Raw genomic sequence first — 25729 nt, 5'->3', positions numbered from 1 at the left:
ATAGAACAGGACAGCACAGAACAGGCCCTTCAGCCCACGATGTTATGCCAACCGTTGATCCTCATGTCTGCACCCTCAAATTTCTGTGACCATGTGCATGTCCAGCAGTCTCTTAAATGTCCCCAATGACCTTGCTTCCACAACTGCTGCTGGCAACGCATTCCGTGTACTCACAACTCTTGTGTCAAGAACCCACCTCTGACATGCCTTCTATACTTTCCTCCAACCAGCTTAATACTATGGACCCTCGTGTTGGCCATTTCTGCCCTGGGAAATAGTCTCTGGCTATCGACTCTATCTATGCCTCTCATTATCTTGTATCCTCAATTAGGTCCCCTCTCCTCCTCCTTTTCTCCAATGAGAAGTGTTGAGCTCAGAAAATCGCTCTTCATAAGATAAACCCTCCAGTCCAGGCAGCAACCTGGTAAACCACCTCTGAAACCTCTCCAAAGCATCCACATCTTTCCAATAATAGGGCGACTAGAACTGACCGCAGTATTTCAATTGCAGTCTAACCAAGGTTTTATAGATCTGGAAAGAGATCTCACGACTCTTAAACTCAATCCCCCTGTTAATGAAAGCCAAAACACCATATGCTTTCTAACAAACCCTGTCCAATTGGGTTGCCATGTTAATGGATTATATGTACCTGCACACCCAAGATCGCTCTGTTCCACCATACTGACAAGAATCCTATGCATAATCCTGTACTCAGCTTTCAAATTCCACCTTCCAAAATGCATCACCTCCCATTTACCCAGGTTGAACTCTATCTGCCACCTCTCACCTCTTCACAGGGTTCAGTAAAAGATTTACAAGGATCTTTGTCAGGGTTGGAGGATTTGAGCGAAAGAGAGAGACTGCACAGTCTGGGCGTGTGGTCCCTGGTGTGTCGGAGGCTGAGGGTGACCTTATAGAGGTTTAAAAATTGTAAGGGGCATGGATAGGATAAATAGGCAAAGTCTTTTCCCTGTGATTGGTGAGTCCAGAACTAGAGGGCATAGGTTTAGGATGACAGGGAAAACATATAAAAGAGACCGTAGGGATGACATTTTCATTCAGAGGGTGGTGCGCGCATGGAAAGAGCTGCCTGAGGAATGTTTGGAGACTGGTAAGAGGCATTTTGATGGGTATTTGAATAGGAAAGGTTTGGAGGGATATGGGCTGGGTGTTGGCAAGTGTGACAAGATTGGGTTGGGATATCTGGTCGGCATGGACCGGTTGGGTCGAAGGGTCTGTTAACATACTGTACATCTCTATGACTCTAAGCATTAGGGGTTTCCAACTGAAACATACAGAACACTGAGTAACCTGTAGAGATTGGATGTTGAGAAGAATTTTCCATTTGTAGGAGAAACTAGGATACGAGGGGACAGGGTCCAGAACGAAGAGGGGACCTTTTTATAATGGCGATAGGGATAATCCTCTTCAGTCAGGGATTGTTGAATCCATGAAAGTCATTGCCACAGAAGTTTTTGGAAGCCAGGTCGTTGGGGAAAGTTATGACTGAGATAGTTAGGTTCTTGATTGTCAAGGGAATGAGATTTATGACGTGAAAGCGGGACAATGGAGCTGAGAAACTTGTCAGCCAAGATTGAATGGCGGACCGGACTCGATTGGATGAATTGACTAATTTCTGTTTCTATGTATTATTTTCGTATGGTGTTATAGACAAATCTGAAGCTTCCAAGTCTTCCAGCAGAAACTATTCCACTGCCTAAAAATGTTTCTGCAGTGGATCCTCAAACTTTAACTTGAGCTTTTAAGCAAGGAGGAGAAACACAGCATTGCAATCTGATTTTTCAAGGAGCGTACAGGGTTTAGCTTGATAGGAACTTTTCACGATTGTGTAGCAAAGCTCAAGGATGTTCAGCCTCCTTCTGGGAGATGAGACATATTGGTGGTATTTTGGTAGTACACTCATGTGATTGGCCTGTTTGATGTCGACACCGAGGATGATTAAAACCTCGGGATATTCCATCTCAAGTCCCTTTAAGACCGTAAGTCCATGGGCGCAAAAATTATGCCATTCGGCCGCTCAATTATGGGTGATAGGTCTTTCAGCAAAGCGGAGAAAGTGAATACTGCAGATACTGGAAAATCAGAATCGAAAAGCGTGGCGCTGGCAAAGTACAGCTGGTCGCTTTTCATCTGAGAAGCAGGAGAGTCACGGTTTGGGATATAAGCCCTTCACATTACTGATGAAGTATTTATATTCGAAACATCAACTCTCCTACTCCAATTATTCACACGATCTCTGTTTTTTTCAGCGCCTCGCTGTTCGATTCTGAAAAGTTTTCAATTCTATTTTCCCGCTTTCTTGTTCTCATCGTTGATACCCTTATCAACAAAAAAATTCTTAGCTATCATTGAATTACAAATTTCCAATGACCTGACCACCACTGAATTCTCTGGTAGTTCATTCCACAGATTCACTGATGAAGTTTGTCCATGAATCGTTTCTAAATGGTTTCCCATTACTCGAAGCCTGTGCCATTCAGTCCCAGTCAATCTTAACAATCGAAACATGTTCCCAACATCCATCCTGATATAGCTTTTCGACATTCGCTGCGTTTCAATGACATCCCTCCTCATCACCGAATCTCCATTGAGTGGAGTCTCAGAATCCTCAGTAGCTTTTCATATGTTAAGCCTTTCATTGATGGGATCATTCCTGTGAATTCCTCCGGCACCTGTTTCTTGGCTAGCACATCCTTCTCCCGGTATGGAGTCCAAAATTGCTCACATTACTCAAAATGTTATCTTACCAGAGCCTTGAAAAGTCACAGAAGCACGTCATTGCGTTTGTATTAAAGTGCGATCGAAATGAGTGATATGATTATTCCTGCCTTCCGAATTACTGTGCCAACAAGCAAGTTTACCTAAAGAGAATCTTGGACAAAGACTCACAAGTCACTTTACGCTCCAGATTTCTGATTTTTTTTTCCATTTAGATAATTGGATCCGCCTCCCTTATTCCTAACAAAGTGCATTTGTAGTGGCACATATTTTATTTTGCAATTCCCCATGGTGTGTGATATAGACGCTGTCAGAATGGTGGATGTCAACTCGCATGGGTCGTCGCAAGAATTGTGTTTGGGGTCTTGGACAGTAAAGAAGAAAAAGTTAAACGATGTGTGCTAGATTATGCAACTTCATGGGAAGGTGCTATGCAAGAATGTGGAAGTGTTGAGCGTGATGGAGGTTGTCACAGAGGAAATGGACTCTGTGAGGTGCTGATAATAGGAGGTAGTGGCAGCAGAGAGTGGTGTTGACAGCTGTGATTGATGGCACGGTCCTGCTGGAGATGGTGGAATTTACGGATAGTGATTATTTCTGATTTCAAGCACAGTGGAAAATGCGGACAAGGGGACTTCTATAATTCTTGTAAGGAAGGAATGGGTGTGGAGTAAATCATAGGAGATGCGTAATTCACACCTGAAGATTACGTCCATCTCAGTTCGAGCTGTCGATTACTTGATCGAGGTAAATGGAGATCATGTCGGATATTTCTCACTGGAATGAGATAGAAATCGTGAGCTTGAACAGACGGAGTCACTCTCAGCTGATCATGTGTTCCACCACAATTGGAATCTCCAAAACAGTAACTGACAAGAACCTGGCGTCCAGATTGCAGCTTTTTGTCTAAAGCCGAATGTAAAAATCGATGTGGTGGAAGTCAGTTGATGTACAATTGTACATGCATAAGGGGAGTTTTCATAACTCCCAGAAATAGTTGTTTCTGTTCAAAGAAACGGCCGCAATAAGAAGACAAACCATCTGTTTATCACAGAAGTTGTAAAGGAGAGTGTTCCATCACAAACAGAAGAAATTAAACTGGTAGAAACTGATTTTGCCAGATTTTTCCGAACTGATTTCAGAAGGAATCTGAAAGAGAATATAGGCAAAATCAGTGAATAGTTAAGATGATTGGCAGATAGTGTTTACGGTAATATTAAAGTGTGAGACAATGGACATAGCCACAGAGAAAAAGCACAAGGCAGGCTATTAATTCATGGAGCGGATTCCCAAAACAAAATGCAGTTCAAAGTGAGCGGGGTTTTACTATGTATAAAACAGAAAGTTAATGTGCTGTTAAATCAAGTAAATATCTTGCTTTATTGGACTGGTTCCTGCAGATAAAATTTTTGACTGAACGCAATAAAGTCCGAAATGGTAAAGCGATAATTCAATGTTACTGAAATGAATGAGTGGTGATATTTCTGAAAAATATAAGACACAGTCGAGAGTTGACAAGGTAGATGTTCAGAATCAGTGTCAAATTCTGCATGGAGTATTTCACGGAAAAAAATAGAAAGAGGTATTGGAGCAGGGCATCGTACCAATCTGGATTTTCCAAGTTCGTTTTCCAAACAGACAACTAACTGTTGAAGGTCCTCAATCTGCTCATGTGCAGCAGATCCGAAGGGCTGAGTTGAACTTGTGAACATAGTCCTGAGGGGCACGAGAGATCCAAACGATCCTTTCTCACCTCTACTGAACGAGTATATAAAAACGTGGCACATCTCATTTTGACCAAGCTGCACTTTTCTGTGAACATCCTATTCTACGGGATTGACTGGTTGACAAGAAAAAAAACAAAGTCAGACTCGATAGAATCTTAACATCTAATTTCAAAAGCATCTGGAAAAGAGAATTCCCACTTGAATGATTTCCCACTTCGTAAATTTCTCCTCATCCCTGTTGCGAATGTGTTTGGAAATGTCGCTGTGTTTATTTTCAGTACTGCTCCTCCAATGGTCACAATATGTTTTCAGTATAATCAGTTTGGTGGAATGGCCAATCATAAAGGGCTCAGAAAGGTTCAGCTTCCGTGACGGAGACAACTAAGGGAGAATTCTTTAGTCAGCAGCAAATACTAGTAGAACCCTCTGAGTTAGTATGATATCTCTGTGGTGAGCACTGCTGCCTAATAACAACAAAGCCCCACGCAAGTGATATTCTTTGAGGAATGTGCACTCTCCACTGTGTCTCTGTTGGATTTCTCTTGGGGGTCTAATATCATCCCACCATTCAAACATGCGTAGGCTAGGTTGTTTAACGATGTAAAATGCAGGGTTACAGGGAAAATATAGGGGCATGAACCGAGATGGGAATTTTTTTAGAGGTTCGGTGAGGACTCGATGAACAGAATGGCCTAAGCCAAGCTGTATCGATTGCAGGAAAATGATAACAAGTTTTGACAATGCAAGCACCCACTGGGTTCCCACTTGATTCATTTTCCTGAAAATAGTTAATGGCTCAGTCAGGTGACCTCACACTCAAAGCGGAATTGTTTTAGCCTATATAATATAAAACTTGCATTCAAGTAATACGAGAAGAGAAACACACGCAATCTAATTACTTCCTTTATCAGGAATGACTACAAAATAAGCCTTCAAACAAAACCTTTCAGATGTGTTCTTCGGCAGAGTGCATACAGCTGTAGCAGTATTCTCTCCCTTCAATGTTGATTTGAAGTACAGCTAGCGGGTATAATCAAAGTAACTTTAAAAAAGAAATATTCAATTTATTAAACAACTGAGACGATTCATCTTCTTTTCTCAGAATGCTGTGAGACTTTCGAAATCTCTTTCCTAGAGATCATTGGAGGGAGAGACATTGAATGTTTTCGTGGCATAGGCAGATCAATTGATGAAATGTTAAGTATTATTAGGGAATAGGAAGCAATATGCAGTTGGGAATAAACGTGGTCTACAATGAGCACAAATGTGGATGATCAGAACACCAGGAAGACAATCGAAAAAATGTTAAGGCAGAGAAAATTGTAGAATTATGGCGGTGATCGAATAAATTCAACATGTACACAGAGGACCATGGGGTTCTCTCTCAGTAGAGAGCGAGAGAGAGTGAAATAAAGGTTCAACCTGAGGATCCGCACACCACGGAGCAGCGGTCAGATTGAGAAACCTAGCCCTTCGGGATGACATGTGTCAGTGGGGGAATTGAACGGACACGGTTAGTCTCCCTCTCCATCACAAAATAGCCATCCAGCCAACTGAGTGGGAGATTATGTCACCGTGATAAGACAGAGATTGTCAAATGTAAAAGATAATACAAACTTTTGGAGATGCTACAAAGAAGGTAACGGGTTCAGAAGAATAGCTCAGTTCTGCTAGAAATTGATTTATAATGAGAAAAGAATTGAAATGTTGTTTTTAGCTTCATGTAATAAGACAAAACACGTGAAATAAACAGAAATGTGAATTATGATTGAATACAAATAACTCTGAAATAAGTGAACTTTTTATGGCTGGTGTGCATTAAGTGTGCTTACCATTGTATAAAAATATAAAGCTGATGGAATGCATTAATTGGAGAGTTAACCTTCGTCGGAAATGGGTGCACAAATCATGCTTGAATGAAAACCGACACAAATAGTGCACTCATTTCGTTCGGTGAGTGATTGGAACCTGGAGTGTTGATTGACCGAATGTTCCTGTAATATGTACCTTGAAACGCAATTCGATCAGCCTCGATCTCACTGAATGGTGAAGCAAGTTTGAAGAGCTGAATGACCTCATGGTGCACCATCATCGTATGCGATTCGAAAAACAAAGCAAAACTGTGCTCATTCCGCTTATGCGTTATGCACTGTGACACTTACATTTACATGAACGCGGGAATTGTTTGGAACATTGTCTGAGTCATTTTACAGTCAAAATCATCCAGACAGTGGCATTCTCCAGAACATTCTGTCATTGATATTCTGTGGAACATTCTTTAAATTTTCAGTTTATTCTTCACGCGATAGAGTGAAGGTGCTTCAGGCAGCAGTGAAAGTGATGGAGCATTAAGCTTTTACGGGGGTTAGTGGAATAACGGATGTGCAGTGAATATGAGGGAGCAGACAGGATACTGTGACAGAGGTTATTGATGCTTGTCCTATTTTTCTGGACATTTCTTCAGACTGCAGATACTAATCTGAGCTGGCTAGTGAGCACAGATCTTGCTTGGTGTGGCTGGTTGTATGGCCTCCTCTGGGAAGAGAAAGTTCGTCCTCTGCACTAGCTCATCCACCAGGGCCTGAGGACTGCTGTCGACAAATTGAGGTGAAACTGAACCTTTTCTGCCCTGTCCGAGTAAAACGTACAGGGCAAGTTTGAAATGAAATGGTCAACTGTCGTACATTGGACTTTTAAGCAAGGCACCAGCACAAGCAATCAGAGAATATCCGATTAATCTGGGCGATAGCGACTACTGACAGCCATCCATGGTTGGAGAATCCGGCTGGCATTAATCAGCGGGTTGCAATGAGGATGGGTAGGCAGCTATTGTTATGAGATCGAAAGATAGCGCCAGAAAACTAGATCGGCCTCGTATAGATGATATCTCTGTCACAGTAAATGAAAATGACAATGAGACAAATTAATAGAAGATTCAGCACAATGATTCATAGACTGTGCTGACCAGACTTCCCGATAAAAAGCTGAAGAACAAATGCTGCCGGACATCAAGAACTCACACAAAATTCCCCTCAACTGCAGGAAGTGGTGTTCAGAGTTGAAAATGTTACTGGAATAGTTTCAGTTTGTTATTGTTAAACATGCAAGTGCACCCATCTTTGACATTTTCCCTGAACCTTACCCTTTTTGTCTATTGCACAAACTCCTCAAAGCGAAACGTTGGAGAAGATATTGAGGGATATTATCTATTCCCATTTGGATGAAAATGGGCTTATCACTGATAGGAAACATGGTTTTGTGCTGGAAAAGTCAGTGTTCCAAAATGAGTAGAATTATTTGAGGAAGTGGAAAAGTTGATTGAAGAGAGAATGGATTCAGATAAACCTCCGTAAGGCGTTTGATAAGATTCCCTATGTTCTGCTGATGGAGAAGATGATGGCAAAAGTGTTCTGTGGTGTGCGAGCGAGATGGAGAGGGAGCATTAGGAGAAAGATCCTGAGAATATAGGCGACATGTCTAGATGGAATATCTGGATGGTCTAAGGCTTTGTTCTTTGTTTTTATTTTAACTGGTACGCCCCACATCCTCTCTGCCACATATTGTCACAGCACAGCCCCATTTGGCATTGTACAATCAAGATATGAAGCCGGAAATGAATGCAAGCGGCACATCCTGTCATTTCCAGAATATGCTGCAATTTTCCTCAGGCAGTGTAATGAACAAACAGTGCCACCAAGCAATGCGGTTGCGTGTGAGAGCGGCGGAGGGAGTCTGTCAAACATGATATACTGGGTTGGTAACTGCTGTCGGTTCACAGACCAGTTCGCTGTTCTTCGCTGCACAGCTTCCCAAACTGGACAGGTACCTCGTGCATGTTTACAGTTGAATTGCTTGTAGTGGTCTACGCAGTTGGGTGTGCTGTATAGAGTTTTAGTTCAGGTTTATACCTCAATGCATTGAAGTAGTCTAGTTATAGTCAAGACAGATTACCATGTTGGACTGAGCATACACTCCCCCGATATCTGCAGAATTTTCAATGTTAAACTGGTATCTCATCGAGCTTTACGGTGTCTGGTCTGATGGTATTATTTTACCTTGTGTATTTTAGAAACTAGTCATTTGAGCATGTCCTAATTACGCCGATGGTTGAAAGCACTCTTGTACTTCATTAGTTGGGCATTGTGACAGTATTCATCTCGCTGGTAAATACCTCCTGTCCTGGAAGCAGCCATAACTTTTTCAGTCGGTAGCAATCAGCCATTCCCATCGTCTTCGTTTCTCCAAGAAGTAAAATGATAGTTTCGTGTATATAGATAACCCAATGGTCCATGACGCAAAACATCATCACTCTCACCTTTCTCCACCTCCAACTACACAAAATATTCCATGCGTACTGAGTGCGTTGGGGATACTAGTAGCGTCAGGGAGAGTAATCTCATAAGGGAGATGGAGCAACAGTTCCCTCATGTTTTACCGGACAGAGTGAACACTCCAGTAAACAATGTACCACAAGATCCTTTCACTCTCTCCATTTCAGTGATTGCATTCCTTTCGTCGTGAAACATTCAGGGGTTAACATTTACCCATGTCATATTCCATCTACCAGATCGTTCATTGATTATCCATTCAGATGCTCCCCATCTCCGGGGTTAGTAAGGTTCCTATCTGTTTTAGCGTCATTCATAAATTTAGATAGAACGCATTTGTTACATTTCCAAACAGCTTTAATAGGATTAAAATAAATGAGGACCCTGCCACTGTAATCAATTACTCATATCAAACTAATAAATACTAATCTTTCATATGAAGCTCAGAAATTCACGCAGTCAGGACTGCGTGGTGGGTGCCCGGAAAGATACTGTTTGGGACAGGTACAACGGTGACAAGTAAGTAGGTGAGATTACTTCCCTCTTGTTGGTTCAGTCATCACTTCCCATAGGCTAGGAAAAATTGAGGAGTGCAGATGCTGGAAACCAGAGTTTAGATCAGAGGGGTACTGTAAAACCACAGCATGTCAGGCAGCATCTGAGGAGCAGGAAAATCGACGTTTCAAGCAAAAGTCCCTCATTGGGAAAAGCGGCCGGAAGTCTCCAGGGTGCAGCGATAAATTGGGAGGTGGTGGGGGGCCTGGGTAGAAAGTAGCAAAGAGTCCAATGGGTGAGTAGAGGTGGTAATGAACGTGATACGTCAGAGAGGTGGGTGGGGGGAGATCGCAAAGTGTGCAATAGGTGAATGGGGTTGGGGATGGAAGTTATAAGTCAGAATGGAGGATGGAGTAGATAGGTTGGAAGGGAGATTGGGAGGTGGGACAGGTCATGAGGACAGTGCTGAGCTGGAAGTTTGGAAATGAGGTAAGGTTGGGGAGGGGAAATATGGATACTGGTGAAGTCGACATTAATATGCTCGAGTTGACGTGTTCCGAGGCAGAAGATTAGGTGTTCTTCCTCCAGGCGGTGGGTGGTGAGGAAGCAGCGATGGAGGAGGCACAGGACCTGCAGGTCCTCGACAGAGTGGGAGGGGGATTTGAAATGTTGGGCCACGGGGCGGTGGCGTTGATTGGTCCGTGTGGCCTGGAGACGTTCCCTGAAACACTCTGCGAGGAGGCATCCAGTCTCCCCAATGTAGAGGAGACCGCATCGGGAGCAACGGATACAATATATGACATTGGTGGATTTGCAGGTAAATCGTTGATTGATTTGGAAGAGTCCTTTGGTTCCTTGGATTGTGGTGGGTCAGGCGGTGTGGGCGCTGGGATTTCAAGTCCTGTGGAAGCGGTGGAATGTGCCAAGACGGAAGGTGAGTTGGTGGGGGGCATGGACCTGATCAGGTAGCCACATTGTGAACTGTCTTTGAGGAAGGCGGAAAGGGGTAGGGAGGAAAGTATATCTCTGGTGCTGCGGTCTGGATAGATGTTCGGGAAATGTCGATGGATGATATGGTTAATACGAAGGTTGCTTCTGTGGAAATGAGGACTTGGGGGTTCTGTCGTTGTTACGGTTGGAGGGGTGGAGTTTGAGAGCAGAGGTGCGGGATGTGGATGAGATGCATTGGAGGGCATCTGTAACCATGTATGAATGGAAATTGCGATGTCGAAAGAAGGCCATCTGGAGTGTTCTGTGGTGGAACTAGTCCTCCTGGGAGCAGACCCGACGGAGGAAGGGAACTTGGAAATACAAGATGGCATTTTTACAGGAGGTAGGGTGGGAAGAGATGCAATCCAGGTAGCTGTGGGAGTCGGTGGATTTGTAAAAAATGTCAGTTTCATGTCTGTCGTCATTAATGGAGATGGGGAGGTCCAGGAAGGGGAGGGAGGGTTCAGAGATGGTCCAGGTGAATTTAATTTCGGAGTGGATTGCGTTGGTGAAGTTGATGAATTGCTCAACCAACTCGTGGCAGCACGATGTGGCGCTGATGCAGTCATCAATGTAGCAGAGGAAGAGGTGGTCAGTGGTGCCAATGTAACTACGGAAGATGGACTGTTCTATGTAACTGACAAAAAGACAGACATAGCTGAGAACGATACGGAAGTCATGGAGGATGTGAAGGGAGTGAGTGACCTCTCGAACGTATGTTTGGAATTCTTGGACCACGGGCGACAGGGCAGTATTGAGTTAAGTGGTGATAAGTGCGGTGGGCCAGAAGCAGGTTGACACAATGGGTCAGCAGGGGTTGTCAGGCTTGTGGATCTTGGGAAGAAGGTAGAATCAGGCGTTGCGGGGTTCTTGGACTCCGCGGTTTGAAGTTATGGGTGGGAGATATCCTGAGGTGATTTGCTTCTTCATCGTCTGGGAAACGATTGTTTCATGATGGGGGATGGGGTCATGCTCCAGCGGACGGTAGGAGGAGATGTCTTCGAGTGGGAGTCGGGCTTCAGCAGTGTAGAGGACAGAGTGCTAAACCTCCACTGTATCCATTTTATTTGCTCTCTGAGGACGAAAGATCAGCCCTCAGCAAAGATCTTACCTTTATCCCCGTCCGTCCATGCATCAATGAATTTAATACGCATCGTGTCGTCGAACAATTCTTCCACTGCCTTCGCCTTCAAGCTTACTATTGATATCAGAACTCCTGCCTACTTTCTCAGGATAATTTCACTCGTCTCCAACATACTCCATCCACCTGCTCCACCACTACCCCTCCCCCCGCGCTGGCCAATTACCAGCCCTCGATTTCCGCATTTCCATCTGGCGCCGAGACATTAAACGCCTCAATCTGTCTACCCACCTCCGCCATTACAACCTCTCACCCTGAAAACGAGCAGCCATCGACTCCCTCTGCTCCAATCCCAACCTCATCTTCAAAGCAGCAGTGGTAATTTGGGGTGCAGTGGTAATTTGGCGCACTGACCTCTGCACCGTGGAAGGCAGATTCCTACTCATATACAACTGCTCCGAAGAAACCCCATCCAAGACCGCACTCCAATGACGAAACCATCATCTCCGAGAACATCCAGAACCTCATCACTCCAGGAAATCTCCCACACACAGCTTCCAACCTCGTATTCCGGGAACTGCACACCGTCCAATTCTACCACCTTCCCAAGATCCACAAGCCTCACCACCCTGGCCAACCCATTCTCTCAGCCTGCTTCTGCTCCACTGAACCTTTCTGCTGCCACCTCGATGTTATCCGCTCCCCCGAGTCCAGGAACTCCCCACATGCTTTCGAAACATCACCCATACCTTCCTGCTCCTCCAGGATGTCCGTTTCCCCGCCCCAATTCATCTTCACCAAGGACATCCAATCCCTGTACACCTCCATCCGCCACGACAAGGGCCTCCAAGCCCTCCGTTTCTTCCTCGCCCGATGTCCCCAACAGAAGTTTGTCACTGGCACACTCATTCGTTTGCCTGTACTGGTCCACACCCTTAACAAAGTCTGCTTCAAATCCTACCACTTCCTCCAGACCAAAGGGATAGCCATGGGCACCCGTTTGTGCCAAGCTATGCCTGTATCTTTGTTGGCTACGTAGAACAGTCCAACTTCCTTAGCTACACTGGCACCACTCCTCCCTCTTCCTCCGCTACACTAATGACTGCATCGGCGCCACCGCGTGCTCCCACGAGGACGTTGAGCAATTCATCAATATCACATAAACTTTCCACTCCGACCTTAAATTGACCGAGACCTTTGATGACATCTTTCTCCCATTCCTGGACCTCTCCATCTCCAATAATGATGACCGACTTGACACTGAAATGTTTTTACAAAACCACCGACTCTCACAGCTATCTTGAGTACACCTCTTCCTAACCTACCTCTTTGAAAAATGCCATCCCGTATTCCCAACTCTTCTGCTTCCACTGCATCTGCTCCCATGGCTACCAGTTCCACCACAGAACACACCAGATGGCCTCCTTCTTTAGAGATCACAATTTCTCTTCTCACGTAGTTCAAGGTGCTCTCCAATGCATCTCATCCACATCCCGCACATCCGCCCTCAAAGCCCACCCTTCCACCCGTAACAAGTACAGAATACCCCGGCCTCACATTCTACCCAACCAACATTCGCATTAACCACATCTCCCGCCGACATTTCCGGAACCTCCAAACGGATACCACCACCAGAGATATATTTCGTTTCCTACCCCTTTCCACTTTCCAGAAAGACCATTCCCTCTGTGACTACTTGGTCAGGTCCACGCCACCCAACAATCCACCCTCCCATCCTGGCACCGTCCCCTGCCACCACAGTCATTGCAAAACCTGTGCTTGCACCTTCTCCCTCATTGCTATCAAAGGCCCCAAAGGAGCCGTCCACATATATCAACCTTTGACCTGCACATCCACCAATGTAATTTATAGTATCTGTTGCTCCCGATGCTGTCACCTCCACTTTGGCGAGACTGGACGCCTCATCGCAGAGCATTTCATGGAAGATATTTGGACCACCCGCACTAATAAATCCCACCGCCCCGTGGCCCAACATTTCAAGTCCCTCTCTCACTCTGCTGAGGTCATGTAGGCTTCCTCCACCGCCACACCCCCACCACCCGATGCCTGGAGGAAGCACGCCTCATCTTCCACCTCGGACTCTTCAATCCCAAGGCATAAAATGTGTACTTCACCAATTTCCCAATTCCGCCTTCTCCACCTTACCTTAGTTCCAATCTTCGAGCTCAGCATAGTACTCATGATCTGTCCTACCTGCCAGTCTCCCTTCCCACGTGTCCACTCCACCCTCCCCTCTGACCTATCACTTTGGTCCCGACTCAACTCACCTATTGTACTCCTTGCTACCTTCCCCCTCCTTCACCTCTGACCTATCACCTCCATCCCCACCCCCATTCACCCATTGTACACTTTGCTACCTTCTTTCCTGCCCCAACACCCACCCCACCCCATTTATTGCTCCACCCTGGAGACTTCCTGCCACTCTTCCTGATGAAGGTTTATTACCCGAAATGTCACATCCCATTATCTGGCTGTGTTGTATTAGAGATGTTACCGTGCTCTTTCAGGCGTGGACCTAAGGAGACCCACTTGGTAACAGACATGAAAAACCACACAAGGATTACATTCTATGTTCCTGCCACCCTCAATGCTTCCTCAGATTTGTTTTCAACATCAAGGAGAACTGAGATATCACTGAGGTGGTGCAGAATGCAGTAGTTGTCCATCATCAGGATATCTTTTGGACCATCTTTGACCTGTTACCATGAAATGTCTTGTGTTCTGGAATCAATGCTGCGATTTTGCAGGATAATTAATTTCTGTACTGTCTGTTCGGTACCACCAATTGTGGTGAGACTGTCCTTCCAGTGGGACAGGAGAAACCCAGGAATGGCGATGACCCATTACTCATCCAGTCTGATCCGGTGAGTTCGACGACGTCAGACTGTTTCCTGAACAGACAAAATGAAGAATAAAAATGACAGCGCAGCAGGTAATAATACCTCATAAAGTTGAATGAAAGGCCCTGTAACTGAGTGTTTGCTATATTCTCTGAAATGATTGAGTCACTCAATGCATACACTGAATTAAATGTCATTAGAGAAACATGTCTACAGGGAATATAATATACAGGACATTTTACACCTGGGAGCGTTTATTCAAAACTGAACAGGAGGTGGGGAAGATCTCTGTAAAGAGGTAACATTTTATGATCGTAAAAACGGATCTGACATCAAATGATCAAAGCATTGCCTTACTTTGTATGTTTTGGAGTACAGAAACCAGTTGAGTCATGTTTTGGCAAAGTTGCGTTCAGCGAAGTGGCGTTGATATCACCAAACTTCATGAACGTAAGGCCCTTTGCGAAATTCATATTTATGAATCTAACACATTCCACAACGACGTTCCCTGGAACTTTCTGTAACTGGCATTGCCCAGAACATTCTCTTAACGACATTCTGTGGAAAGTTCTTTCCTGAAGTTCTTCAGATAATTCTTTAACGACATTCTCCTGATCTTTTAGTAAATGACATTCATTGGATCATTCTGTCCCTTCCATTCAGTGAAGCATGATATCCCCGACATTCCCCACAACATTTTACAACTGAGACTCTCCGACACATTTGCTAACTTAGAATCTCTGGATCATTCTATTAGCAATTCTTCAGATTATTCTGTCACCTACATTCTCAGGAATATTTGAGAATATACGAAATCTGAAATATTTTATGATAGTCATTCCCCGGGACGTTCTCTAAACCGCATTCACGGAATAGTCCATAACTGACATTTCCCAGAAAATTGTACAACCGAAATTCACCAGGATATTCCATAGCGGGCCTCACTTGAATAACCATAATAGACTTTCCCTGGAACATATTCCAACCAGCATTCCTAGAACATTCGATGACCGACATTCTAAAAACTCCATTTCTCAGAACATTATCAACTGCAAATCCCTGTAACATTCTGAAACCGATATTGTCTTGAAAATTCTCCAACCGGTATTCCCTTATACATTCCATAACTGACATTACCTACAACATTCTCCATCCGGCATTCCCCAGAACATTCCCTTACCGGCATTGCCCAGAACATTCTACAACCAAAGTTCTCCATAACATCTGATAACTGACATTTACTGGAAAAATTGCAACCGACATTCTGCAGAACATTCCGTAAATGAGAATTCTGAAAACATGCTGGAACTGAAATTATTTGTGATCTGTTGTATGTCAGTACTTTGACAAAAGATACAATCAAGACGTAGGAGATCAAGTTCCAAGTAAAGCAACACACTGCTTCGAAGTCGCCTCAGGCAATTAAAGGCATGAATATGTTTTCCCTCGATTAACATTTCTTCATGACAGATGATAGACCACAATTGAGACTAAAAGACAGAAATTTCCATTCCCCGCTTGTCTTCAAGGAGCTGGGATGGAATCCTTCACAATGGCAATGTTTTCTTCCTACATATTACCAGCTGGAAAGAAAGTAGTGTCTGTTCCCAAGCGATAGAATGTGTGGGAATGTTCTGGAAAACATTTTTTCGTAAAGATGTGGCCATATGCGTTTTGGAGGGAGGGATTCTTATGTTTTTTCGTATTTCTGTAAGTTATTCAGAACATACCATTTGTTATTTCAGCTCCAATTATCTCAAATATTCTTGGAATGCTGTGATACTTTTGACAATCTCGCAGAGTCCTTCACAAAACGGGATACTTTGCCTCCAGGCTTATATGTAATTTGTTTATTTTCCTTCCTCACAGTTAACGCAGTGACGATCTATGTCCTGCTTTGGAAAGATTGTGGTTTGTCTCCATGTGTCAGTCGTTACCTGGGGGCCATGGCAGTGGTGGATCTTCTCGTCATTATCCTCGACCTGATATTGAGACACATTCCCATTGTTTATTATGAACACTTTGGTTTCCTATGGTACATTCCCCTGTGTAATGTCCATGCCGTCCTGCTTTATGCAGCCACTGACTGTTCTGTCTGGTTCACAGTTACTTTCACCTTTGATCGATTTGTGGCCATTTGTTGCCAAAAGCTGAAAAGTAAATACTGCAGCGAGAAAACGGCAACTATGGTTCTGGGAACAGTGGCCGTGTTAAGTTGTTTGAAGAACGTTTTCTGGTATTTTATGCTCACAGATCAGTATTTGCTGGACAACTCCCCCTGGTTTTGTGAGGTACCAGTCGATGTTTATAATTCCCGTGTCTGGGTCGCAATCGAGACCATCCACCACCTTCTCAATCCAACTCTCCCATTTCTCCTGATCCTGTTACTCAATGCTTTCATAGTTAGACTCATTATAGTGACCAGCAGAGCCCGCAGAAGACTCCGGGCTCACACCAATGGGGAGGTTCACTGTGATACAGAAATGCGAAATCGAAAGAAATCCATTATTTTACTGTTTGTTATCTCCGGCAATTTCATCCTGTTATGGTCAACGTTAATGGTATATTCTATATGGAACCGGATGTGGTGGTTGGGCTATGGATCTATGAATCTGGATCCCTTTGTGATGGAATTGGCCTTCATGCTGCAGCTCCTCAGTTGCTGCACAAACACCGTGATTTATGCCGTGACCCAGACGAGGTTCAGACAGCAGCTGAAGAATGTGCTCAAATGTCCATTTACTCAAATTCATCAATCAATCTGAATCATTCATTCATCAATGTATTTACTATTTTCTCATTTCATTCGAATGTTGCAACAATGAAGCAGCCAGTCTCTATGGTGGCTGACTGAATGTAGTGCTTTTTTACCCCACCCTTAACCCAAAGGCGACTACAGGTCACATTTCGATGTTTCTTGTAAATCAGAGGCCATTGAGAAAATGCACCATTCCAAAGACTGTATCTATGGCATCAATTTACAATTAATAAATTGTTCATTAAATATACTAAGCAGCAGAGTGAATTATACTGTTGTTTGTCGTTGCGTTGAACAAGTTGAGCTGGAAAGCGACAGCCTGGCCCCAAATTCTTGGTCCTCACAGTAGCGGAGGGGTCGGTGGGAGAGCTCAGAAATGCGCTTAAATTCACTCTATGATTGATTATTACTTCTGGGTCACCCACCAGGACATGCCTTCACCTGAATTCATCCATCCCTACCACACCATATATGTCTCTCCCATTCTCCCTTTCTCCCTCTCTTACATTTTCTCTCTCTCTACATCCTACCCCCTATTTTCTCTACATTTTTCACTGTTAATTCCTTCAAACCTCGAATCCTCTTTCAACTTCTGTTGGTAGGTGCGCAAATAGGAGTGAAAACATGGTCTTACGTGAGTGGAATACAGCTGATGCAGATGTCCAGTTCTTTTCTAGACTAACAGAATGGATTTTGAGACAAATAGCTTTGCGAGGGAACACATTGGGCGTGAATGCACTGTCAGTGCTTGGGTGTAAAGGGAGGGGGTTGTATTGTCTGTTACTCGGGCAAAAGAATTTGGGTGGAATAACAGGTCATTGCGAATGGAACCGATTCCATGGGAACACTGTTTGTTGCTTTGGGAGCAGAGTAGGGATGGTACTCTTGTCTGTGCCTCGGGAAATAGAATGGTGATTCGTCCACAGGCCGAAGTGGAGAAAAGACAACGAGGATGAATGCACAGGACATTGCTGGAGGAACAGAGTGGGAATTTGTTCACCCGCCATTGTTGGACAGAACAGTGATGGAATGTGTGTGAGGAAGACTGTTTGACCGGGTGTTAGCACGGAAGTGAAGCACTCGGCTGGACAATGAGGGAGGTTGTGAAGGTGTCAGTGTGGCTATGAGGCTGTGAGTGAGGCTCTCAGCACTGATGTGTGATTGTGGGTGTGTTAGTGTGACCATGACGGAATGAGTGTGTAAGGGAGTCGGAGTGACTGTGAGGTAATGAGGAGGATCGTGAGGAGTGGTTATGATAAAGTGGAATTGAGTGAGACTGGGAAGGTTCGTGTGTGACAGGAAAGAGTCGGTGTGACAGTGAGGGATTGAGTGTGACTGTCAGGGAATGAGTGTGATGGAGTCAACATTACCGTGAGGGATAGTGAATGATTGAGACAGAGGGACCGAGTGTGTAACTGGGGGCGAGTTTGTGAGCGTGGGAAAGTGAATATCAGAGTGCCATGTGAATGAGACGTTGATTGAGTGAGTGCAAGATAGACAGGATAAAAATGACAGATTAAATGAGACAGTGAGGGAGTGAGTTACTGAGGGAATGAGGTCATGGACACGTGGTTAACTCAAGAAGTTGATATTCTTGTCAAGAGGAAGAACAAGAGTGTGCTGCTGCAAAAGCATCGCAGATTAGGCAGCATCCCGAGGAGCAGAGAAATCGAGGTTTGGGGCCAGAGTCCTTCATGAGGAATCATTCCTGCTGAAATGCTACGGCCCCAAACGTCGATTTTCGTGCTCCTCGGATGCTGCCTGATATGATGTGCGTCACCAGCAATAGAATATGAACTCTGATCTCCAGAATCTGCAGAACTCACTGTCTTCTCGTTGATTACCCATCAGAGACCACGCTGTGTCATCTTAGAGCGTGCCAAGTTCTGATCCAAAGTGCTAAGTAACACTCAATGATATATCTCTGCATTTATTGCAATATTCCATCGTGAGGAACCTTATCAAAGCCGTACTGAAACCCAGACAAACAAAAACCACCGCTTTCTCTTCACCCACCTGTTTGATCACTTATCAAAGAACTCAGTAAGGTTTGTGAGGCACGGCATAACCTTCTCAAAACCGAGTTGACTTCTCCCTGTTCAACTTGTTCCTCCCTCGACAATTATTAATCCTCGCTCTTAGAAACTTTTCCAATACTTTAAACACAACCGAAGTCAGCCTCACTGGTCTATAATTAGTAGAGCTGTCTCTACTCCCCTTCTTGAAAAAAACGGACATTTGCTATCCTCCAGCGTCATGACATTTATCCTGTCATCAATTATGACATAAATATCAAAGCCAATGGTTCTGCAAGTCTCGCCCTGGGTTCCGAGGGAATGCTCGCATAAATTCCACCTGGCCCGGGTAATTATTTCTGTTCACATATTCCAGAACTGCTGACACCTCCTCCTTGTGAAAGTCAAACCTGTCTTATCTGATAGTTGTTTCTCAGTATTCTCCTCGGCGATATTGTTTTTATTCTCTAGTATTTATATCGTCGAAAAATATTCATTTCACATTTTCCCTATCTCCTCAGACTCCACGCAAAACTTTCCGCAACTTTGTTCGATTGGCTCTAGACATTCTCTCGTCATTCTTTTCTTCCCGATATGCCTATATATCCTATTACTCTAGTGCCCACTGACGGATGAAGAATCTTCTTTTTGATGCTCTTACAGTATTTTCATTGTTTTGAGCAGCTCATTAAGTTCACATCTATGTCTTCTCTGGTCCAGGATGAATAAGGCCAAATTCTCTCATCCTTCCATTGACTAAATCTTTAATTCTATTTATAATTCCAATTGTTTATATCTTAACTTGCATTTGTCAACAAAGTAATTCTTTCTGTGTGCCTGCATGCGTGTCTGTGAACAGTCCTCTGCCATTGAATTTAAGTGAAAAGAGATGTAAAAGATCTCTTTCGATCATCGTTTGAAAAAATGAACAATATGATGTTAATGGACTGAAAAATAAATAATTGGACACTTTTGGATAATTAGAAATTTTAAAAGAATAAAAAATAGAGATTTTTCAAGTCTGGGTGGCACAGACTTTATCCCAATAAACTGTCATATATGATGACAACATGATAAATTACTGGAAAAGCTCAGTAAACCTGGCAACATGTGTGTTGATAAAGCACAGTAAGCCTGGCAATATCTGTGCGGATAAAGCAGATGCTGCACCTATTCAGAAGCAGGATTCATGGTATCAAGGACAAGGATGTTTCTGCGACTGCTCAGGAGCTGCCAATGAGGAGGGTGAGCAGTCCCAAGCTGTGGTGCACTTTGGTACCAATGACACATTCGTGTAGAATGACAAGCAACTCTAAACGGAGTTCAGGGTGCTAAGTTTAAAAACACTGTCTTGGTGATTTAAATCTCAACATTGCTCCCTATGCCACGTGGACTTGAGGCAGGTATGGAAGAATGTGTCGCTTAAAATAGGGCTGAGTAGTTGGTGAGGGGCGAGCGGTTCATATTATTGTAACATTAGGATTTCTTCCAGGGCAGAAGGGACTTGTAATAAAAGGAGTTGCACCTCAACTGAAAGGGCACCAACATCCTGGTGGAGAGATTACATACAGCACCGTGTGTGGATTGAAACTACTAATGCTGGAGGCAGGGAACCATTGCAGCAGATCGGAAAGTGAGCAGAAGGTAGAGCTGACGAGGACAAACAGGCACGACCAGACTAATGACGTTGGTGAGGGAAGAAATCATAGATGTCCAAGTGCCCGGTCGGCATTCTCGAAATGAAGGCGGGAAATGCAGCTGTTGGCAATATTTACAGTGGTATAGCAGTGCCCCAAAATGTTCGGTCCCCGGTGGTGCAAGTACTGCTCTGGTGGTGCTTGGGTAACACGTCCCATAGATTAGCTTGTTTGAAGTCGCCATTTACGAAAAACAGGATCTCGGGGTATTCCATCTCCAAGGTGTTCGTAGTGGAGTACAGCAGATCCAGAGTTTCCTTAATCTTTCCTTGCGGCGGTATGCACACAGCAATTAGTATAGCAGTGGTAAATCCCCGTGGTAGATAGAAAGGGTGGCATTTGATGGTGAGGAATTCAATATTTGTATAACAATATCTGTGCAAATTTGTAATGTACATTCCGCATAAGTTATTGATTAAATATCAGACCCCTGTATCCTTTTTAACAATTATATAATCGATAACTTTCGAGCAAAACTGGGACATGTCACACTGCACAAAGTAGTTGCATTGTGCAGGATTCGAGTGGGCGCTAAGCTCGTCATATTAACGCTCAATTGTTAATCGAGAGACCACATAGCATTCTGAGGACTTGAGTTTGGATCCTTCTAAGGCAGCTGGTGGGGTTTAAAAAACATCTTGAATTAAGATAATGATGACCCTAAGTCGATTGTAAGGAAAGCCCAAGAAGTTCATTGAAGTCCTTTAGGCAAGGGAACAGCTATCCTTAATTCGTCTAGCCTGTTTGTGACCCCAGACACAAAGCAACGTTGGTAACTCTAAAGTGATACTCAAAGACTTTGGAAAACAGGCAGTGATGAACAGACAGAGTTCACAGATATATATTGACACAGTACGAGAGTGGGGAAGAAACTGGCAGACGAGTTGACGAGGCTGAGTGCGAGGTTGTCCATTTTTGGCTAAAACAAGTTATGATTTAAATGTGAAATAGAGTCAAAGTATGTGAACAATGGCTTATTTGGTAGTCTTTCTGCATTAATTGCGGAAACCAGGAGTTCAGATGCAGCACTTAATTGGAAAGACAAACGAAACCCGCGTATTTATTGCAGGATTAGAAATGGAAAGAATCATTGTTATAAATACATATGGTTTCATTTCCAGACCTGAACAACTGCATCTAGTTTTGGTCTCCATATTGGAGAAATGCTGCGGTGTCACTGAAGGCATTTCAGAGGAGTTTCACCAGGTTGATTCCAGGCAACAAAGGGCTGCAACAGAGGGAGTAGTTAAGTAACTTGGGCTTGTACTTCCTGGAGTCCAGACGAATGAGGGAGAGATTTGACTGTGGTGCATGAAATGTTGAAGTGGATTGGAAAAGTGGACGTGGGAAAGATGTTCACACTTTTGAGACAGTCTTTTATGACGACAATATGTATAGTATCGGAGGATCTAGATTCAAAATTGAGATCAGGAGAAAGTACTTCTCTTGGATGATTTTGAATCTGTAGAACGTACTCACCCAGAGTGCTGTTCAGGATGAATATTGTGTCTATTTTGAAATCTCAATATCTTGTCCAGGTACGAACATTCTTAGCAAGTTGCAAACCTTGTAATTAATCGTTATTTATAAACATAATTCCTTACATCACATTTCAAATTATACAGTCCTATTCACACGTTCGATCGATACTCCATCTCCCAAGAGCAGCCTGTTTCCGTGTGTGTGCGTTATATTTCATTCTGTATATGAGAGTCAATGTCAAATACTGGCAACTGAGATTATGACTGAACTCTCCTCCTGTCTCCGTAGCCGGTGGTCTTATCCTTTTCCCTCTCCTGGCCAGTATCGTATTCATTCTGTCTTTGGTTCATTAATCCATATCTTTTAATGAGCACGTTCATTGCTCATATCATATTTCGATTTAGGCAGAAGTTTAAAATGTAATATCGCCCGGTAATGTCAATAACCTACAAAAAGATTTGACTTACTCGACCAATGAGAGGGTAGTCCGGACAAATCCATACTTCCTCTCTATGGTTAGAGCAAACCAGTCCAGTGACAACCTTTTGCTTGTCATGTTTTTGTGGAGGACAAATCAGCAAAGCAAAAATATCTTTCTTGTCCGTGTTTTTTTTGGGTGGGGCTGCGGGAGATATTACATCGTACATCGAAAACACAGCAAAATCATTTGACCTGCAAAAAGAAAGCATCTATCATTCTCCCTTGACCGACTTCGTCAGAGCAATTGGTAATGAGAGATGAGATAGTCAGTGATGTCAACATCCATTCCAATCAAGTTACTACTGCGAACGGGAAGTACTGTAGTGAAAGTTGTTAACTGGAAATGTTTGCTCATTGACCTTGTTTAATGTCACTCTCCGAGGATTCTAAATGTTCACTGATATATTATTATGAGGCTTGTTTCAGTGTTTTTTTACATTGTCGCAGCAGATGCATCAACTCCGATACAAACAGGGATCAGCATCAGCAGAGATATGGAAAGAAGAGATCAGACTCCAAGAACATTAGACTGGATTGTTGCCAAATGGATCAGCATCTGAGAACGTTTAAATGGAATGTTCCATCAATCGACAAGGGTTTAATTTGGGGTCCTTTATATCTTTTCTGTTATTCGCAAAATGTATAATAGTGAATGTTAGGTGTACTACTGACTGTTGTGGTTCTGTTCGCCGAGCTGGGAATTTGTGTTGCAGACGTTTCGTCCCCTGTCTAGGTGACATCCTCAGTGCTTTGGAGACTCCTGTGAAGCGATTCTGTGATGTTTCATCCGGCATCCGAGCGACAAATCTTCTCACAAACATTGTACTACTGATTATCCAGGCGGGTAAATATGCCATTCTTGCTATTATTGGTGCACCTGATATGTATCTCACTCTCTCTGTCCTTTTATTAATTCATGAACTATATTGGCTTTCAATGTTATTTCGATTTTACTCCCTTTTGCAAAACCCTGAAACTAACGTAATCAGTCTTAATCACCAACTCCACTCATTATGCACCGACTTCGGATCTCTCACTTTCATCTGAGAATGAAACAGTTCATAATCTGGAGGGCTTCATTTTACCTTGAACTGATTTATGTCTCATTGTTCTCTCCATTGTCAACCCTGTCTATAACCAGAGCCATTGTATCCCCAGGTTCCACCTCTGTGGCAGTTTTATTCATGAATAAACCGTTACCTATGCCTTGGTAAAATCAGACTTTATGGGACTAGCTCTCCACCGGCCAAAGTTACAAATATTTCGATCACACTATTTTTCTTGTCTCTAAAGTAATTTCACAACTGTGACACTATGGCAGAATAGTATTGTTGCTGAACAGTATTGCAGAAATGCATGTTATTACATTAAAGACACTTTCATATTCTACTACAACTGATGTCAAACCATATATTCAAATTATAAATGCAAACTTAACTCAGAACAACAATAAAACACCAGCATTTTGCCTGAAAACCTACCTGCTTCACTGGTGTCCTTTGCTAAATAAATCTAACTTAATTGTCTCGTTTGGGTCAAGAGCGACTTCAGATCCCCAACAATGTGCTGACACTATACTGCCATGTGGAATGGCGTCAAAAGCAAGGGCTATTAATGATGATCAGCAAGTGTTGCCCTTGGCCTTGAAATAAGAAAATTAAAGGTTAAAACAAACAAAAAAAAAAGTTGAACATTTGGAACTGAACGAAACGTTAACTCTGGGTGAAACCAAGCAGCTTTGGCAACCTCAGTTGAGAGAAAAACAGAGTTAACATTTCGAGTACGTGGAGCATGCATTGGCACTGAAACCAGCTGAGAAATAGTGTGATTGATGTTGCTGACAGGGTGGAGCGAATTGAGTCGTTGGAGTAAAATTAAGAGATGGACAGAAAAAGAAACAAACAACGGGATTATTGATCATCAGCTGAGATCGAAATAAAATGTGAGATTATTCACATTTCTTTTTCATCTATTCCCATTATCATGAATATCATGCCCATGTAGGTGCATATGCAACACCCCGTGTACAGTGAGGTATGCCCTCACTGACTCATGTCTGCGAATGAATATTCATGGGTTGTGAGTATTGCTGGCTGGGTCAGCATTTATTTCCCTTTCCCAGTTACCATTGAGAAGGTGTTGATGAGCTGCGATCTTGAACCACTGTACTCGACGTGCTGTAAATTGCCAACGTCGATGTCCATCCAGTTTCTTTGACACTTCGTATTGATTATTATAACTGATAATAAAATTGGCAATTTCTAAGTGAATTTGGAGTCAACCATATTTCTGTGTATGTGCAGTCATATGTATACCATACCATGAGAAGACAGCAGATTTCCTTCCGTAACGGACATTATTGAGCCAACTGGGTTTTCCTGACGATCCACAATTGCTTCATTGTTTTATTAGATTCTTAATTCTAGCTGTTATGTTGAATCCAACTTGCACCGACTGCCACGTTATGATTCGAATCCAACATCCATTATTGGGTCCCTGGTTTTATAGACTGGAGTTAATATATAGACCATTGCCTCCCCAGTATTTCCAATCATCTCAAGCGACATTAGTGATGTTGATCTTATCGCAACTGTGGGACAGAAAATTGAGCAGGTACATTTTCAACTAGTTCTACGGAGAGCGGAACTGTGACTGTGCAGAGCTGTAATCAGTCAGGAAAACAAACTGGGGACGGGAAAGCATTTCCAGTATCTAGTGGGTGTTCCATTTATATATGGATTTGACTTGTTTCTGTCACTGGAAAGACATTGAAGGTTCTGTGTATCATTTTCTCACGTTCGCGCTGTCAGTTGCTGCATTCATTCAGGAAAAAAACTGAGGGCCACTCTAGAAGAAGTATGGTCACTGCCTTAACAATGTATGTGGCTCCAGAAGATGGCTGATTAATGGAGCAGAGGTTGCATAGAAGGAAACTGCAAACAGAAAGGAGCAGGAAGAGATTTCCCGGGGTCACATCACGACGAGTGAAATCGATAGCACCCGCTGACCCCGAAATTAAGGAGAGAGTGAAATATATCCGAGTGAGGTTTGAAGAGAAAGTCCAAATCCCCTACAC

The sequence above is a fragment of the Chiloscyllium punctatum genome, chromosome 19 (genome assembly GCF_047496795.1).
Source record: "Chiloscyllium punctatum isolate Juve2018m chromosome 19, sChiPun1.3, whole genome shotgun sequence".
In the NCBI taxonomy this organism is placed as follows: Eukaryota; Metazoa; Chordata; class Chondrichthyes; order Orectolobiformes; family Hemiscylliidae; genus Chiloscyllium; species Chiloscyllium punctatum.
Note: the sequence above shows the minus strand (reverse complement) of the source record.